The 21,361-nt window shown below is 23.7% G+C and overlaps 1 non-coding gene across 1 annotated transcript; it reads right to left on the reverse strand.

Moving 5' to 3' along the window:
- Nucleotides 1-19,675: 19,675 nt before the first annotated feature.
- TRNAK-UUU (transfer RNA lysine (anticodon UUU)) lies at nt 19,676-19,748 on the reverse strand. Its single transcript has one exon. It is a non-coding gene; the product is annotated as a tRNA-Lys (tRNA).
- Nucleotides 19,749-21,361: the final 1,613 nt, after the last annotated feature.

The following is a 21,361-nucleotide window of genomic DNA, read 5'->3' on the forward strand; positions in this document are numbered from 1 at the left end:
CAAGCTCTAAAATAGAAAAAATTAAAAGAATTTATTCGGACAAGATCTTCTTGATATTCTCATACAAGCCTTATTATTATTTCTAATGTATTATTTTACAATACCTACACCCAATAAATATATCGAAAAAATGATACTTTATTGAGTATTTTGTAGGATCTATTCTATATAAAAAAGTTATATAAATTAATTTATAGTATATAGAGATTTGAATGCTTGATAAATTTCTGTTGTATATAAAAAAATGATTTTTTATCGACGATTTCACTTTTATTCCCAAAAAGTCTACCAATATTGGACACAAAAAAAGATATTGCAAATAATTTTTGAATAATTCGGGCTTTAAAATAAAAATTTTAAAATTTTACTTATAACGGGTGACTAGGAAGGAAACTGATCTTTGATCGAATTCATAATCAAAGAAAGAATATGTATAAAAATTTAGGAATATATAAAAAAAATTTATGACGATTTCCTGTAGGTATTTAAGTATTAATGAATAAAAAGTTATAATATTACCTGATAAGTGCATAGAAACACATACCCTTATAGATACGTTTTCTCTTTTCATTTCAAAACAAAATACCTTTTTTCTATAGCCTTTTTTTCTTTTAAATTTCTTTAAATGTTGTAGAATTTTATGAATTATTTTTTCTATTTATTATGTACTTAATCCGCAAAGTATATTTTAAAAACATACGAAACAGAGACTATCGATGCTTAATTTTTTTTTTATAAATTACTTATAGCGCAACTTTCAATTACTCTCATAACTTCACAATTATTTGTATTCTTTTTAATAAATCGGTGGTATTCCTTGATTTTTATCCAGCCAAAGTATTTCTACCCATGGTTTGATCTTCGATTTCAATTCCAAAATCGATTTAATTTTGGTAAATACACAGTACTTTTTATTTATGGTTTAGTTACCTTTTTATAAATTCCATCTATTTAGACATAGTCTGTCTATTGGGAATATTGCACAACTCCTTGATACATCTTTCCACACCTTCCCCTAATCTATCTTCATCAACTGCTCTTCTTCTCTCAAATGAGATGAGTTCAAGTGTGTTGCAATGGTAAATACCAATATTAATTTTATATTAAATATCTAGAACCAGGGGAATAATGACTATATACGATATTTTAATAATTAACTACGGCTTTATATCAGTAAAAACGGACCCATCATTGCGACTATAGTGCAATAAATTTTTTAAATTTATCATATTATAAATAAATTGGTTTCTAGAATATTCTGAAGATGTTATACTATCAATCTTAAAGTCGAGCTAACTTGATGCGGTAGCTATATACACTAAAAATATAAAGCACACTAATTTTTCGATGCAAAAAATTCGAGGTTTTTTCTAAGGATTTTTATCATTTTATTACGGGTTAGCTTACCCCAGTAATTTTTAATAGCTTTATAATGCAGCAAAATTTTAATGTATATATAGAGCCGACCATGTTAATATTCTTTAAATACATTTTCTTCACAAAAACCCCCTAAAAACTTCCCTTTTCAAGAATTACTAATTAACAGGGATTATAGATGATTTAACTTTATGTTAAATTTGATTTTTCACTTTTTTATTTGTTCAAGTAAAATCTTATATTTCTGTGTAATGTTTATTTAGACATTACTGTCTTTGAACTCAACATATTTATGGCCTTACTCAATGTGTCATCTCTTTCAAGACATTAATTCAAGTTTTTTTCACAAATCTATTGTCTGTGCCCGCTTCTGTTGGTATTCTTAATTCCTTATAATGCATATTTTTTAAAAAAGAATTTTGTATAAATTAATTTATGGGCTATAATTTGATTTTTAGCTTTTAAATTTGTTCAAGCACAACTTTATATTGCACTATATAACATAATTGCTAGATTTATTTGAGACACATGAGATTTACAATCCTTTTCGATGGATTTACGTTCAATACTTATTGGTTCAAGTGTTTTACTCAAATATATTGTTTGTACTTATGCTTCAGCTTCAGTTTACATTCCTAACTCAGTGATGCTAAATTATTATTTACTTCAAAAAATTGTTTGGTTTTAATATTGACAAGGGGACTAAAATAATAAAAAATTATGGTGCTGGATTTACAGTAATATCATAATCTAGAAAACAAACAATTTAAGTGTCTTTTTCTTTTAAAATCTGAACATTTACGACATTCTGCAAAATTATAATGAAGGCTTTAAAATTTAAGATTAAAAAATTATTTTGAAGACCCTTCGTAATCATGATAGTGTCACTTCTTTCAATAGATATAAAAGAAGAAAGAATCGAAAATAGCTATTACAACAAATCATCATTTCCATTTCTTGCAAGATCATCGATTACAGAAATTATAAATTTAGTAGCAATCAAGATCTCGAAAGGTATTCACGACAATGAATTTCATATTCTACCACACACATTTGATAAAAATAAGACATACACATTTTATTGTCTCCGAAGTGAAATTAACAAGAATTTGAAAATTGGAAGCAATACCATAGATTTTAACAATGTTTCTAGAGATCCTTCCGAATCACCCTGTGATATGGATTCCAATATCAAAAAAATTCTAAATGTAATGGTAGTCGATGATTTTTATCCACAAAACGTTGCTTATATGTTACTAAGAGACATCGTAAAGCAACAATTAAAGCATCAAATTCCAGAGTTCAAGAAAATCGCTAAAGAATTCGAAGACTATGAGTCAAAAGATTTGTTAAGCTCCGTGAATAAGCAACTAGATGAAACTACGGTTATATTGAAACAAACACTTGAAGATGTTGTTTGTAGAGGTGAAAAATTGGAGGATTTAATTAGTAACGCAGAAAGCCTAAGCTCGCAGACAAAAACATTGTTTCAAATGTCAAAGAAACAAAATAGTTGCTTCGGTTGTAGCAGGTGATTGCATCGATATATTTTTAATCAGATTTATTTGTAATAATAAAATAATGCACCAAATATTTATTAAAAAAAGGCTCGATATTATTTTAATGCATTATTCAGTATTTTTGATTTCTTCAAATTTTTTATGGGGAACATATTGTCAGCAAGCCGTTTGGCAACATAGTTATTGTTTTTCTTAGTGTCTTTTAAGCTTAAATTTAAAATGTTTTATAAAAGAAAAGTTGTAGCTTTTAACAATCAATTATGATTAATACAGAGCCATATTGCTCATATTTCTTTTTCCTATGACAAGAACCTTTTAACTTTAAAAGTTATAGTATTTCACGCAATACATCCCGTATCTTATGTTATAGAAAAAAAAAACTTTCTTGCACACCCTATTTAATTCATGATATTCTATCCATTGTATAATAGCAGTTGTATAATTTTCTAATTTTTTTATAAAAAAACCTTTATCTATAAAAAAGCCTTTATCTATTTAATTTCGTGTATCCTTGTTAATTCATGGATTTCATTCTCATATTTATATTTTTAAAAAAATACACCAGATTAGATTGTATTTCTTTCGATATTTATTCTAATATTTAATGAACCACGAAAATTTGTAAAATAAATTTATTTTAGATAATCACTTTATTTTCTTATTGGTTGATTTTTTAGTGTTTTTATATGAATAATATTTCCATTCAAACAGAAAGGTCAACCAACCTATTGATTTTTCAATTATGGAGTATTAGAAATCAAGATTTCATTTTTTATAATTTTTCAGTGGTTATAAAATTTATAATAGCTTTAAGTCTTTGGTAAAAAAGCACAAGAGGAATAAGAAAAACAACAGAAACAGGGCCAGTCATGCCCACACCAATGATTTCAGTGCAAAAAATTGTTTAAATAATGTTTGTTAATTAGGTCTTAAAGAAACAGTTCGTATTAAATGAATAATTGAACTTGAAAAAACTCAAATAAATATGTAAAAAAATGATTATAAAAAAAGCGATTTAAATGTTATTTAAACATTCTTTTTTGTTCGATTTTTTCGTATAACACAAGTTGAATAATATATGGGAGTTATATCAAAAATTTCTATATTTTACTGATCTGAAGAAGTGATTAAGAAAATAAAGTAGGATATTTATGAGGGTTTGCATCAAAATGCGTATATAATATAAACCTGGCATATAAATTATGGAATAATGATTTGAATCACAATAGAGCAATTTCGAAATTAAGACGCCTTGCCGAGTAATTACACAAAATGCTACATAAGTTGATAAATGACTTCTTCCAAAAATAAAAGAGCCTTTACAAATAGTTAAATAGCTGAATGAAATAAATTGGATCAATTCATTCAAAATACAAAAAAATAATTAAGCATTTTAAAACATATCTTTTAAAAATAGTGTAATTTATCTGTGGGCTAAATAGAAACAGATTTATATAAAACATAAATTTGGATGCATGATATCATTTAATTCTGTGTCTACTGTTTCTAATCAATCTGATCGATTTTATTCACGAAAGTAAATATGTGAGTATAGGAAATTTGATTGTTTTTGCATTAAAAAATGTTTGATTAAGCATCTTATTTTGTATTGTTTATAAATAGGTTTTTAATGATGCTTTGAAAAACACATAAGCCAATAATATTCTATGACTGTGGGGGAGACAGAAATTAGTTGTATTTTTTGAAAATAAGTTTTAGACGATGCTTTGAAACAACACATAACCCAATAATATACTATTAATGTGGAGGTGGTGAAAATTAGTTTTATTTTATGCAAATAAGTTATTTAATCAGAAACTTGGAGAATTTAATTTTTGCGTAAAAATGTAAGTGCATTTCTAAAGTATTTTTTTTCTCTAAGACTAAACCAATATTTCTATCCAGTTTGTTAGACTTATCGTGAGAATATAAACTTACGATGATATAAGAAAATGCGTAGTACTATTCGCTTTAGGTTGTGCAATTTGTTTCATACGAACAAGTGTTTCGGGCAGTTACATACTTGAGTAAAGGATAAAAAATATTCACGGTTTTATAAAATTTTATAATTAAAGAAATTAATTATACAGGAAAAAACATTTTATAGATTATCGCATAAAAAATAGTGCTGTTGTGGGAAAAGAAAATTAAATAAGTAAAATTACAGTTATTTGCAATAATATACAGCTTGTGTAGTATGTAAATATTGTTCCTTTGGCATTCATAATCCTATTTTTTTCTGTTTATATTTTGTTTTAGTGTTTTTTTAAATGTTTGGTCATTTGGGGGTTTAAACTTTAAGCTTTTATAATGCATTTAATTTTTGATTTTTTTTAACAAATAAATATCAAAATATTTATAAATCAGTGAAAATTTTTATATTATTCGTTTTAATAACATAATAAAGACATGTGATTATGATTGTAAACACGTTAAAATCCCTCTAGAAATATTTTAGTAAAATTAAATGTTAAATGAGTCAACGTGTATAAAACGTAATTAAAATTTACGAATATGCAATGTAGAATGTAAATAAATATAATTTAAATTCAAGGCATTGAATATTAAGTTCGTATGTTGATAGAGCTGTTTATTTCCAATCACTCAGCCACAATTTTAGGTATAAGATTTATATCAATTGATAATTTACTTATATCGCACAATTTAGAGTATTTGAAACACTAATATGCGGGTTAGTTCATTATGTAAACTAAATTATTCGTTAATAATTAAATTTATTCATTTCAAAAAAAATATACAGAGTTGTTATATTGGGATAAGCTTCAAACATCATACTAGGTTTTTTGAGATTATTACAACAATAAAAAGATAATACATGATTCATAATGTTTTTTCATAAAATACTAAACATAGGAACGATCACAGATGCTAGTCATCTTTAATATTAATTCGAAACTACAAACTTTAGAAAAATATTAAAAATAAACTATTTTCAAACGAATAAAAAACATGAAAGTCGATACATTTTCCTTTAAAACGAATAATTTTTTATTTTTAACAGCTAAATATTATCGCCCTTATTTTTAAATCAAAAAATTGAACATTAAATTATTATCGAAATGTTTCTTAAAATAAATGTTAACGATAAGAACATAGGTAATTTTTACATTTTATATATTCCGAAAAATATTTATCTTTTTTTACTTCAAATAAATTGGCGTTTCGTAATTGTTATGTTTTGGTAATTAACTTATCAAGATTCTTGATTAAGTATTCGATATTCTAAAAAATTTACATTTAATATGCATTTTTTATTGTAACTTTGTTCGAAGACTTGTTTATATACAGAAGAACCTTTTTTTATTTGAGGGCTGATAAATGGCATAATAAGTCATAAAAATTGCATAAATTCAGTAATTTTTTAAAGGAAGATATAATAAACCGTAATAAAGTAAAAATTTTTACCAAAAAATATATTTATAATTTATGTCAGCAATTTTAATATGAATATATCTAAATTATAAGTATTTTTATTTAAAGATATATATTTGTACATAAATATAGTTGCTGTGCTTGTTTAAATAGATTTTTTTACCCTAAGACATAAAAATTTGAGATATTGTGATCCAACCGAATACTTTATGATTTATATGTCTTTGAAGATTGACTTTAGCATCAAAAATGCCTTTTTCATCGAATTTTCATTTTTTTTACGGAATCACCCTCAAATTTTCCAACATATCAAAAAGGAGAGTACTATAAATTTCGATTTAAGAAAAGCAAGTTGGAATTACTAAATAGCAAGAAATTAATTTTTAAACTGGTAATTCTTATATTCGATATTTTTCAAAATTTCGCTAGTATAAAATATTTCTGGCCATTCGATGATTCCCTGGCAAAAAAAAAGTTAAAATACACCATCAAACTCATAAATAAAATATAAGTTCAACAATATAAAATGTATTCCACCTTTTTCAGTGTTTTTAAATTCAAAAAAACAATATCTAGCTTCTTTTAGACGTTCTTTTTACACACTGCTTTATAAAAAATTTGTTGAAATAGAATAATCACATACTATTTTTTAGAAAGAAGTGATTTAATAACCCATAATTAATTTCAAATCATCAAAATAGATGAAATTGGTGCTGATCATAATTTTTAAATAACCAAATAGATTCACATATATATTTAGATTTTAATTGTATATTCTTAAAATTAGTTGCAGAGCTTTAACTATATTTCATTTAACCCATTTATAGTTATTTTAAGGTTTTATGTGTGTATTTAAGTTAATAATAAGAGAAACTTTAATCTAAAAAACAAAAAGTATGAATAAAAAATAATGATGTTATTGACGGCTTTAAAAAGGGACGATTATCATGATAATATAGACGGAATATCGTAATTTTTTGTATTAAAGAATTTTAAATCCTCAAATGATGAAAATCGAGATAACACTTCTGCTGAAATCTAGAAAAATTTTGTTTTGTGCAAAAAAATAATTTTATATAATTAATATATAAAATGATGTGTTTTACTTAAGTCTAAAAGTAAAAAATAAAATTACTGGTAACATGATCTTTTAAATACTTTCACGAATTTCGGTATCAATTTAGAGGTTCTAAATAATAAATGAAATTTTTAATAAATTTGCACCTAAATTGTGGTGTATATTGGGTTATAAATATACAAGTAAACTTTTTTTTACACCTAAAACCACTATACATGTGAATTTATCGATTTAATTTATCTTAAATCCAAAAAATTAAAAATCGAATCAAAATTTTTATTTATGGGTTAATTTTTGATATGAATCTTTATTTCTCAAGCAAATGGTGTGATACAATATTTGGTGCAAAATTTATCAATACTTTTCACCATCTCTTCCTCTGCTACAGCCCATCGATACCCTTTCTTCGCATAAGGCTTATCAGTTCAAGGTCTTTCACAATCCTTTGAATTGCACATATGCCTCGACTTCGTTGGATATTCTACGTTTTTTTAAATAAAAATTAAAATAAATATATGTAATTTTTTAAGATCGAGATAAATACTAGGGCTGTTTAATAATCCAATACTTTTTACAGAGAAAATAATCAAATTATAAAAAAAACATTTTAAATCTGTATTTTTTTCTGACGTTAATTATAAATATATTGATTTAATGCTTACAAATCGGCAAATAATATCTTCATTTGGGATGATATCAAGACTCTAAGTTTATTTTAAATAGAAGATGTGTATTTCCTCTAAAATATGACCCCTTTGTATACTTGATGTTGTTTTCGATCTATATTTGGCGCTTAAAATTTTATTTCTATTTATCATAAATTTTTTTGCATAAATTTTATACAAATCAAATTATTAAAAACAAATTTATCCCTCAATTGCAATTCTTCATTTTTTCCATAAAAAACCTTGAAAAACTTAATACTGCTCTAAAAATATTTGCCTATAATAAAAAGACCTTGGATAAGTCTAGAAACTTTGCCTGATTAAGTGAATTTTTTTACTCTTTAAAATTCGAACATATTTACCAAATTCTTTGTAAGATTTATAAAAAATAATATATTATCTATATAAATTTTGTGAGATAAAATATTGATTCACACATAATGCCGAAATAAAACATTTTATTGACAACTTAATGCTTTTAATCCTAATAGAACCAAAAAAATTGCACAATGCCTAAATTGGATCTTTTTTAAGATTTTATATAATAATCAGTATGTTTCACTTTCAATCTCATAATTCATAAATTACAGTGCATTTTTTTATTTCTAAAATTTATATTATGATAAAAATTTAATGGGTAGAACCAAAACAAAATCCTAAAAAACGAATTTATTTAAATTTTATAAATTATGGATGTAAAAGAATTATGAAATTCAAGTAAAACTGATAAAATATATTCAGGTTTTATATTGTGATTGAAATGCAATAATCTCTTAGAGGCATTAAACAGTGTAATTCTCAAATTATTTTTTTACAAAAAATTATTTTAAAGTTTAAATAAAAGGTGAATGTTTTATAAAATTCATTTAATTAAATTATAATTACACTTTATGACACAAGAAAACCAAAAAAGTTAAAATTTTAAAAGTAGATAAATACAATGAAAATGATATGATGATTTTTTTTTTCTATATACTTACCCATGAACATAGTTCTTATTAATATTATTATACCCAAAACAAAAAAATAATTGTAAAATGAATTGAATTTCTATTGCACTTGATCGGGATTATAGTTTATAATATTAGATGTACGACTTTTAATCAGTACTAAAAAAAACTACATAACTAAAAATTATTTTTACAATTTGCAGAAAATTTTCTTCCAGCGAAATATATTTTTTTTTGGTCCTGATACCCTTCTCTTATAGATATTAAGTTTATTCTTCTCGTTTTTTATGGTTTTCAAAAGCATATTTTATGTATAAAATTTTAAATTGATATTGTTAATCGTTTATTTGTAAATATTATATTTTAGAATATGCTTACTAAGCACATATCCTCTAATTTCAGATATATTTTACCATATTGAGTTTTAATGTGCAATATATAGGGGTCTATTTTTTCTATCATATACAAGAAATTTTAGATATTCATATTTTGATATTTTTTTTTCGTAGCAAATTTATTAAAAACCTTTTTACAGTAGTCTTTTAGGTAGCAAATTAATTTTTTTTCATCTAACAAAAGTAAACCATACAAATCTTTAATTATCAATATAAAAGAGCAATTTTATTATATAATGTTACTTCTATATTTTATTTTCTATAGGACATTCACTTTGTTCAAGTATAACTTTAGTTCTTTCTATGAAACATTTTTGATCGATAATTTCTTCATTCTTATCATATTTATAATTTTACTCAATCTATCTTCTTATTTATAGACATATTTATTCATAATTATCATAAATACACATATCGATTGCCAGCTTAAAGTGAAGCTTTGGTAATTTTTTTAATGATAGTTTAATAATTTGTCTTAAGAAGATTTATATACATGTTTTAATGAATTATGTGACATTATGAGCTATAAATAATAAATGGATATCTTGGATACAGGAAAGAAACAAATTATGGCTTTAATGGTTAGAAATATTCAAATTTATGTTTATTTTTCATAAAAAAATCTTGTATTGATAAGGGATATTGCTTTATGATATTCTTATATAAAAGAAGTAAATTTTTTATTTGAAATTGTTTAATATTATATCAACCATTGTGCATTTTACGTAGAATTTATGCTAATATTATACCTACAATTATATTTATTAGCTAATTATAAATAAAATGACCAGGAATTCCTTTAAAAAGAAATGTTGTCCCTAAAATTCTTAAATACAACAGAACTGATTTCTAGAAAAAATACCAAGCTAAATCTATCGGTATATTATCAACAAAAATCATTTTCCGCTCTAGCTTTATTATTTACACAGAAAAAATCGCAACATATTTAAATCAAAAACCAGGATTGTCCCGATAAACACAATTTTATGTGTAAACTATGTGTCTATGTGTTAATATATTCCGTAAATATTAAAAAATACTGTTTATAATTTTAAAGTCTTTATTTAAGCATCATTAAGATAAAACTTATTGATTATGATCTTTAGAAAACGTCTTAAACCTCTTTTTACCTCTAGAGATAAATTTTAGATTAAATGCGATTATGAACATCAATGAGTGGTTTTTTACGATATTTTGCGTTATTGAATAAAAAGGTAAAATGATGATGGCGCAAATCATAGAAAAAAGGTAGAAAAGGGTATTGCGATATCTATCACAAATTTTTATAGCAAAACTATGTATTTTTTTTGCTGTAGATCCGTAAAATTGTTTATTTAGAGTATATACAATTATTTTCATGCGTGTAGGATATAGAAAAAAAGAAACTTTCTAATTATAATCTATTTGAAATTAATAATAGCAATTTTTTGTTACTTTAAAGATTTTTTATTTTTATTCACAAATTATATTTTAAACTGCGGTCTAAGAAATCTTAGACTGGCTTTAAATCTCGGTTCTGTAAGGTTAAGTTATTTCTATGAGCAATAAACTTAACTTTTGCATTTATATGACAGATTTTTTTCGCTTTAATATAAGCTGTTTATTGATCATATTTACCAAATAATTTAATATGCCAATTTCAACCAACACTAACGACGATAAATTGATCTACTATTACATTTTTAAATAATCGAAAGGGTTTTCAAACAAAAATTTAGATAAAAGATGGTAATAATGCAGCCTAATTAGCCAAATAATCCGCTTCTTCTTGTAAGTTTTTATTTTCTTTAAATTTAATATTTCAAAAAATAAGTCCTTCGTAGGTATATAATAATTAAATAATGTGGTTTTATGGTTTAAAAATAATTAGAATTGGATTCTAGTTTATTTTTTGTCAGCAATATTATAGATTTTTATAAAAAAATTCTTTGTGTTTTGTATTTTCGATGTAAATAAACCTTTCTTATAAAACAAAAAGCCATTTTTCCATACAAATTCATTGGAATAATATTGATTTTTAAAAATATATATGATTATAGTCATAATTTTCTAACCATGTTAAAATATTTATTTTATTGGATTTTTAAACTAAAAATTATTTTTTATTGTTTTACATAAACACCATAGATCATCATAAAGTATTATAAAAATATAAATGGTTCGGAGTTTTTAAGGATTTACCCATAATCTAATTCATAATATAAAGCTTTGTTGGTGCTATTTACATCATATTAGAAAGAAAAAATGTTTCAAATAAACGTGGATGTGCAAATTTTAGTGTAAAGATCGTTAATGTATTTTTAAATAATTAAATTGTTCGTGTGTAAGTCAATATTAAAAAAAATCATACCTTTTAGAGCTAAGTAGATTTAAGAAGATCATGGGGTTAATATCTTACCCATAATAAATTACAAATAGAAGTCAAAATTTATAATATAATTTCCAATGAAAACAAGTTTCTTAAAAAGTATTTTCTATTGTTGTATATTTACCTTAATTTTTATAAATGGGGCAACAAATTTTTATTCAAAACACTCTAACACCTTAATTTGAAATCTATATTGCATCTATCTCATATTTTCATTATTTTAAAAATAATTTATATTTTAATTATAAACACAATTAAAAAGCGTAAAGATAGCAAAAATATTTAGTTGGTTATCTATTAATATATCCAGGGAACTAAGGACTCAGGTGAGTTCTCTCTGCTGCCTTATTTCATATGACAATTGTTATTATTGCCGAGTAGTACTAGATTGAACAATATTTATAAAAACTAAGCATAAATGAAACTTAAGTATTAGATAAAACTAAAGAGCGAAATTTTTAGTTTTAATATTGATTACCAAGAATTTATCTGTTTTCTATTTGGTTTTTTTATGCTCAGATATCTTGTTGGTTATATTAGTTTTCGAAAATTAAAACACCATGTATTTTTTCCGTCTTTTCTTCACATCAGAAGGTATAGCCCAGAAACGGCTTGATATATGATTTAAAGTGTACATAATCTAATCAAAACATGAATTCTAAAAAAATCAAAGTTTAGTGCTTTAGGTGAGAAGATCTTAAAAAAAGGATTTTTTTAATTAAAAAGAAATGCACTTAAAGATATATAAAATAAAGCGTGTTTTTTAAAAAAATAAAAACTGCTAAATAAGTATTGTCTATGGAGTAAGGATATTTTGGTCTTTTAATTAGTGAATCCGATAATGCAGATTAATACGAAAAAACCAACAGATTTCGAAAATGTAACTTGCGGCAACAAGATGCTCAAAATTCCGGTTTAAAAATTCATGAAATATTTATAAAAGTTATGTTTATATTAATATGGTTTTCATCCAATTTTAGAAAATAAAACACGACGAGAAATTTTATACAATTTAAATATGTCGAATAAAATTTTAAATAAAAAAAATAGTTACAGATGTTTTGTAATATTCAAAAAAAAATGTAGAAATAAAAAATACAATTAAAAAACCATATTTAAATGATAAGATTCTAAAAAATACGTTTATTTTGCTTCAAATTCCATTGACAGATTTTCAATCATTTCATAAACTTTCTATATTATATATAGTAAAAACCTTTCTTCAAGCGTAAGATAGTATGAAGCGATATTGAAAGAAAATATATCTTTTAGATCCGTGGGCATTCAAGAATAATGCAAATTTTATGAATAAGTAACTATTTTTATATCAAAGTTATGATGGTTTCATAGCTAAATGTGACCTTTATACAAATTAAAAATCAATATAAAGCGTATTAGAGGTTGGTATTTTTACTTTTTTAAAAACATTAATTGTAAAAAAAGAGGGTCTGTCATTGCGACCTATTATACACATATTACTTTATTGAATTCTACGTGATGATATGTTTTTACCCAAGTAAATATAAAAGGCATTAGGTTAATTATAAAAAAGAATTATACTATTTGCACACAAATAAACATACTAAACATGAAATGCCTAGTTTTTCGGGTTAGTTTATTATTTTTACAAAAAAAATGTGTCGTCTATATATCAGAATATATTAGATACTTTATCTTCAATGTTCTATGGCGATTTTAGTGTTTAAAAAGTAATTTATTGTAAAATAATTTTAAAAACTGAATCAATAAAATTTGCTAAAATATATGTTATAAGATTTTTTACTAATATTATTGATTTAATTCTATTTTGGGCATATAATACAATTTTATATCCCAAGAGAATTTATTAGACCTATGAATATCAATAAAGAAATCTGAAAACTGATTATTACATTAGAAAATAAAAAAAATACAGAAAAAATTAGATTATTGTACCAGTTTTATAGGTACAGCAAATAAATTTAGTAAGCGGATTCCAAATATTTATCCCATCTAGTGCTTTTATACCACACAGAAGTCAAAGATAAATTCAAAAAATATAAACGCTAAGAATTTATGTAAGAGATACTTAACTAAGCCCATAAAGTGTATTTCACTTTTTTTATTACAGCTAAACTTATCATTATGAGCATTAAATTGGAGTTTTGACTTTAAAAAATTATATTTATGTGATAATCTAATGTATCCATGCTTCTTCCGTGATAAATGATTTTAGATGAGTATCAATGCATGCTTCTTGTTTTATAAATTAAAGGGGAATTTTGTGCGGTAATCAAATTTTTTTCTTCGAAATAAACCTCTAATTATTTTTAAATAAATTTGCCCTTAATAATACGTAGATTTTGTTTTTATGCAAATAAAATTTTTTTATTACTTTCTACATATAATGTATTTAATGATATATATTTATTACCCTTAATTTTAAATACCATTTTTTTATTTCGACCATTTATAGCTGGTAAATTGCAATTTACTCTTTAAAAGAACAAACCATGCTCTTAAAAATAAAAATAAATCTTTTACATAATTTAATTTAGGGTAGTTTTGATCACATGAATTATTTTTATTTTGTTGATATATAAGACATATTATTCATGACAGGAATATAATTGTTGACTTTGTATCATTTTATAAAGTGAATAAGAAGTGATTCGTGTTTAGATAGTTACGCAATAGTTTTTTGGTTGTAATATTGTAGAATAGCAATAATTTAAGGATATTTAAATGGCTATAAATTTATGATTATATATTTATTACTTCTGATAGATAGAATTTTTTCATTATTTATTTTAGAGATTTTTTTAAGTTTTAATTTTTCATGTTTGCTTGCGCAAAACTTTATATTGCTGTATATTAAAGGTTTAATGTGGCTGGTTTATACCCTAATCATCCTTAAAGTCTTATAAATGCATCTTCATTGCTCAAGACTTATACATTCAAGTGTTTTTCTTAATACTATGAGGAAGATTCATTTATGAGTTTAAATATAAAAAAATATTTCTTGTCTAAAGAAGAAATAATAAATGCCACATGCAATATTAGCGAGTGAGTTTGGTCAGAAATTTCGTAATTTTTTGTTAATATAACTTTTTTATAGAATTAAGAAGCAAAATAATATATAGTTAAATGTATTTTTTTCATTTATAAATGTTTTTAATTGTCCAAACTTTTTTTTTCAAATATAAAAATATTTAGCTAAAAATTATTTTTTTTGTACCATGGTAAAGTTATGCTGATACAAAATTCAAAATGAAATGCTTTAGTCTTAACATTTTCAAGATATTTTGAAAAGCCCCGCGCATAAGAAATGTATAATGCTATTTTATTTATGATTCGATATTAGCATTATAATTTTTTTTAGAAAAATTAAATATTTTATGTGATGTACAAGGATTGTTCGTTGATCTTTTTATTTAAAATTTAGATGGACTTAATAAAATACTTTAACCGAACCAGTACATATTATAAAATTATTGACAAATAATATACAATTATACTGTTTTTTTTCTAAAAGATATAATGATTATTTAACTTATTTTATTAAAATGGATTCTTTACGCAATGTGTGTGACATATTCATTGAAAAATCTAAAACAGAAGCATTGATAAATTTAGATAAAAAGTTGGTAAAAATGTCATAATTATCCAAAAATATTTAGCAACAATCTTAAGGTTTTTTGGAAGTTTTTTCTAGTAGGTCATCTATTAAACCAAAAAAACAATTTAAATGATTCAATGGGCATAAATTAAATTTTATGTATCTTGTAAAATTTCCGGTATTTTTATTGGTATAATATTATTTTATATTGCATATTTATAGGTTTTAAGCTCTTTTTTTTATGTAAATTGTTGGCCTATTTCGAATACTTTTTGCCTAAGTAAAGTTTAAAAACATTATATGAATACAAAGTATTCAATTTTAGAAGTATATTAATATTAAGCGCAAAAAATAAAAACAAATTTTATGGTGTGTTTAGAGTCAGTACCGAGTGAAAAAATGCTTAAATATATAAAAATAATCATATATATAGAGACCTGATCTGTCTCCGAACCAAAATTGAATTTAATTTTAGTAATATCAAAAAATAGTATATTTTGTTCATTTGTGTTCTCAAAGTTTTTGATATAGCTTTCTATCGCAATAATATAAACATATAAACAAAAAGTATCAATTGATAGATTTACATTTGTTATATTACAATAAAGAGTAATTATAAATTTCAGATTTATATAAAAAGGATCCCATAAATTTCTATCGTATATTTTAAAATTTATATGCATATCTACTTGAGAAATTAAAAAATTTGATGTTTCAATAACGCATAAGCCTTTTTTTGTAAAATTCAATGCCTATGATCATATGAGATTATCAATGGTGATATGGTCATTTTAATATGGTTTACGCATTTAAATTAGCATTTACAAATATATTTAAAATTTTATATATTACAAAGACCAACTAATTTGTGATCTTAAAGCTTTTTTTATTATTCTTCGTTGTTAATATCATATGTATCAATAGTCCAAATATTTATTACCTAATATTAAAGTCACCAAAAAAATATTTTTGTATATAAGTTATAGTATATTGTTATTTTTCAAGAATCACCTTTGTATCAATTTCCTCTTTCTAAAAATTTTTATTTTTCTGGCAAAATTTGACCCATTTAATAATTAAAATTTTGAAGCTACATGTGTGGTCTATAGGACACTGGCTAAATAATGTAGAATAACAAAATTTGAGAAAATATAAAAATCAATGTGTTCAGCTACTATTTAAATTATTAAATTTATGTTTATACTCTAGTTCAAAGCGCTGTACATGGGTATTACCACAATTCATTATCATTGCCCATTTTAATGATTTAACAGCGACATCCATCTTCAAGTGTCTACCAAAACAAATTTAATTCACCTTCTATATGTCTGTCTGTATTTACTGATCCGAAGCGCCCATATATTTTAATTGATGAATAAAATGAAATTTTATCCTTTTAAATATTAAGAGAACAAATAAATTAAAATTTACTACCTTAGCGAACAATTATATAATATAAAAATACACTTTTTGGGATAATAATAATTTTAGCCACAAAAAAATTAGTTAAAAATTGTAATTTTTAATTAAAACCAAACATATTCGAGTTCATACAGAAGCTACAAAATATAAACTTTTTCCTCTTTACTTCTTCGAATTCCCTTGGGGTGCTTTCTATTCTTTCTTTAAATGTTTTAACGTCTGACGTTATAGTTATCACATCGGGCTCTTTAAGATGCAAGCCAGGGTTATAATTTGAATTAGATATAGTTGGATTATCACTTTCAATATTTATTTCTTGTTCGGATGTGAATTTTTCAATTTCATTTTCACTAACCATGTCAAAATCAGTCTTTTTAATCATGAATTTTTCACCTGAAAAGTCCCCTTTTTTGTGGACTTTTGCTATCTCCAAATTCTCATCCACTTCATCAACATCAATATCCTCACAATAAAATATTTTGTATAGGAATCTAGAATCTAATTCTGAAAAAGTACATTTTACATATGCTGCAATGAAAACTAAATTTGTAAGTTCCATAGTGGTATAATTAATTTTGTTTATATTTCATGGAATTTGCCTTTTATGATATAAGATTTTTGTGTGATTTTTGCATTTTAATATTAAAATTAATCAATGAAAATATTTTAGATTTTGAAATTTGGATACGTTAGCAGTATTTTACTATTTACGCCATTTTTATAAAATTATAATGTCTATTTTGGCATAAAAAGTATGCAATTTCTAAAATTTTAGTTATCTAAATTTAAATTTAGAGGTTGTAAGTGTAATTTTGTATTTAATTTGCTGTTTTGAAGTTATATATAATAAATTACATTTTTATGAAAAAAAAGTATATGATATAGATAACATGTGTAAAAATTAGTAGATTATACAGGTGAATAAGCTTCTAAAAACATTTAATTTTATTAATTTACTAAAATCACAAATATTAGAAAAAAATTCTTATGTAGGTTAGTTGCTAAAATATCATAATACACCTAAGTTTGTATTTTCTATATATATATTACTAGTTTTAAAAGTATTTACAAATACGATATATTTATATCTTTTGTTTCTCATAAGTGCTCTTTTTAATCATCTTAATCAGTAAACAATGTATAGAGTTTTTATTTGGCAATATCTAATTTTATAGTGACTTTTTTTGGGGCAAAGGATCTCGTTTTTTTACCTCTATATTTAAAATTCTTTATGTCTTTACAAAATTTAACAGCAGACACTATCTTTTTATTTTAAAATTAAGATTTTTTATTAAGTTTCAAAATGATATTAGATAATAATAAATTTTAAAAACTAAAATTATTAATTATCATACTGCTGCTGAGCATTGTAATCTAGAGATTAAAAATATTGAATTTACTGTAATTATGTATTGATCTAATACAATTAGAAAATCATATTACTTTTTTTTGAAGATAAAAGATAAATATTCCATTAAAAATGATCTAAATTTTTAATTTATATAATTATCTTAATATGATCAAAAAATCATAAACTAGAAAATATAATAATTATTTTATTAGATAATTAACTTTTAATGTTTCTTTCGATAGAGAAACCACCCCGTACTACAAGCAGGGACAAATCGACTCTATATCCTTTAGTTTTACAATAAATATAATAGTATTCAGCTATTCATGATTTTTCGGTGTTTAATCTTAATAAAATAAGACAATCAGGCAAAATATTTATTTTGAAAGTTAATTTTAAAAGATCTTCTTTATTGACACATAGAAGACCAAGTTTTATGAAAAATTATACTATCTTAGAATTTATCTATAATGAGCAAGTTTTTATAAACTGTAACACATATTTCATGATTATCATATTTTAAAAATATAACGAGCATACAAACTAAGTTTAATTTTATTTCTTTTTGAAACACATATATTAGTGAATGAATTTTCATACTTGCTAAATTTTGTTATATAGTTCATTTAGAACTCAAAGTCATAGCCAAATTGTGGCATATATACAAGCCTTGTGATATAGAAAAACACTTGAATGTACATGGTCTCGAAAAGAGGAGAGGCATTGAAATTGACTTCAGAAATGTGAAGATAGCCGAAAGTATAAATACACTTTGTGCGAGGGAAATCAAGCAAGATGTGCTAGAGAACAAAATTAAAATTATAACCAAAATATAGGGCTATAAATAAATTCTATTTAATTCATTGAGCAGGATAAAATACAGTATTATAATATATCTAGAAATAAATTTATCATAAATTCATTCAATCATTATCGCATTTCCTTATGGACTTATTGAACAAATGTTTAAGGTGAAAGATAGACCAGAAAAAAAACACGTATAATTTTTTTATTATGCTAGTATTTTAAGGATAAAAATATGGCTCTAAATGAAATTCGGAGCCAATTTAAGTAACTACAGAGAAATTTTTGGAGTTTCAAGTTTTTATAGCTCGAAATTTTACATTGTTTTATCCAGATGTTTAATTTACAAGTCACGCGTATTGCTGCTACCTACAGGCATTTTTTTATGCGGCTGCAGAAGGCAATACATTTAAACAAGAATTTTTTTATAAAATATTCTTTTAGGTGTAATATAAGATTCCATACTTTATTTATATTCTTCATAAAGGTCTTTTTTTAATTTTTTTGTTGTATACTTTCGTGTTTTACCGATAGATATAAATTATTCATATTAGATATTTTGATTCCAATACAAATTATTGCAATAAATTTTTTAAATCAGAATTTTAAATGATCTACGTAAATATATAAATTAACAGTGACATATTTTGTTATTGTATTATAAAGATTTACCAAAACTTAAATTAAAATAGCAACTAAATTAATAGAGGGTACATATCAAAATAAAATACGATTAATTACACGCAAAAAGAGACGCCCCCTATGGGACTTGAACCCACGACCTATCGGTTAAAAGCCGATCGCTCTACCGATTGAGCTAAGGAGGCTACGAAAACTTAAAAATACTAGTATATATATTATATATTTTGCAGAAAATTTTAATAATATATATAGAAAAGATGGACAGGCAAGTGGTTTACTTCTATAAAAATAATTTTAGGATAATTTTGAGAGATTTATTATTTGTAAATAATTATTTCTTCATTATGTTTTCTAGACCAATTGAATTTCAAGATTGTGGGAATGAAAAAAACAATGAAATGGTAAATAAATAAGAATATGAAGATGTAAGCGAAAATATCATATATATGTAGGCTAAATATAAAATACATAATCAATCTAGAAGAATTTAATTGAAAATTTGAGTTATAAACTTTTTGCTATAAAAATTGATATTAAGTCGACGCGATTTAGCATACAGATTTGTGATGTTGTATTGATTGCTAAAATATTCGATCTGTAATAAATCTAGAAATAAAAGTTGGTCAAAGAGATACGCAAAATTCAAGCCATATGTTTGTTTTTTTTTGAATTTTCTAATTAAATAAAAACATTTATTGAGAAAAATTATTAGTTTAATAAATATTAGAGCTTAATTTTTATTTTTAATGATTAATAATTTAATTGCTTTAATTATGTGCTAATTTTGTTATTGTAATTTCTGGTTTCTTTTCAGCGCAATATGATTGATTTCCCGTGGGCAAAAAATATTTAAACTCTTCTTGATACTTCTCTGGGGTAAGACACATTATTTCAAGGTTTTTCCTATATTTTTAGTTTTATATGTTCCTCGGCTTGATTTTCGATTTCGAGTTTTTCTGGTAATTGATAATTTGTAAATGCAGCTTGTTTCAACTTTACAATAAAACAACCCAAAATGCTAAAAAACAAGTAGTATGCTGAATAAAAATATTAAAAGCAATAAACGGCTAAAAATTTTCTTAGCTTATATAACATATTTTGCGGGTGGTGGTAATTCTTTTCATAGTCTGGTTAAGAATGATATTAAGTTCAATATAATTTATTAAAAAAATTATCTAAATTTCTACTGATTCGCCAAAAACTAGTTTTCTTGTTGTGTCTTCTCTACTTATATATTCATGCTACATATATTCAAAAAACGGATCAATGAATCTGAGATATAATTGTAGCATTAAAGTCGAGTTAAAAAATAGAAATTTGCATTTATGTGATTTTTATTACAGTATATTATGAGTTATTTTATATATTAAACTCCCACTTTTGGGGTTTACATATATTCTCGAACTTTTAACGTAATTTTAGAGCTTTAATTTTGCTAGATTTTCATAATTAAATAGAATTTTATTCAATTTAAATTTTTGTTTAGTTTATCGTAAGAAAGGTGGGCCTCTTTCATAAAGATTAAATTGACGATTTTTTCAAAAAAAAAACAATGTATTATAAATTTTTTTATTACTTAAAAGCCTTTATGTTTTCTGTTTCTGACAGAAGCGACCATAAATAAATACCTGCAAGGCTATTCTAAATATCGTACTCAGGTTCGACATTCCTATAATGCTTTGCCGCTTCGATATTCAAAAAAAAATTATGCTCATTTGCTGTTAAATTTTTTAAGTAGATAATCATATATATCGGTATTTTTACAAATTATAAAATTGTAAATAGTTATTAATATCAA

The sequence above is a fragment of the Rhyacophila brunnea genome, unplaced genomic scaffold (assembly GCF_057557595.1).
Source record: "Rhyacophila brunnea isolate RB1 unplaced genomic scaffold, BYU_Rbru_1.0 scaffold_73, whole genome shotgun sequence".
NCBI classification, from domain to species: Eukaryota; Metazoa; Arthropoda; class Insecta; order Trichoptera; family Rhyacophilidae; genus Rhyacophila; species Rhyacophila brunnea.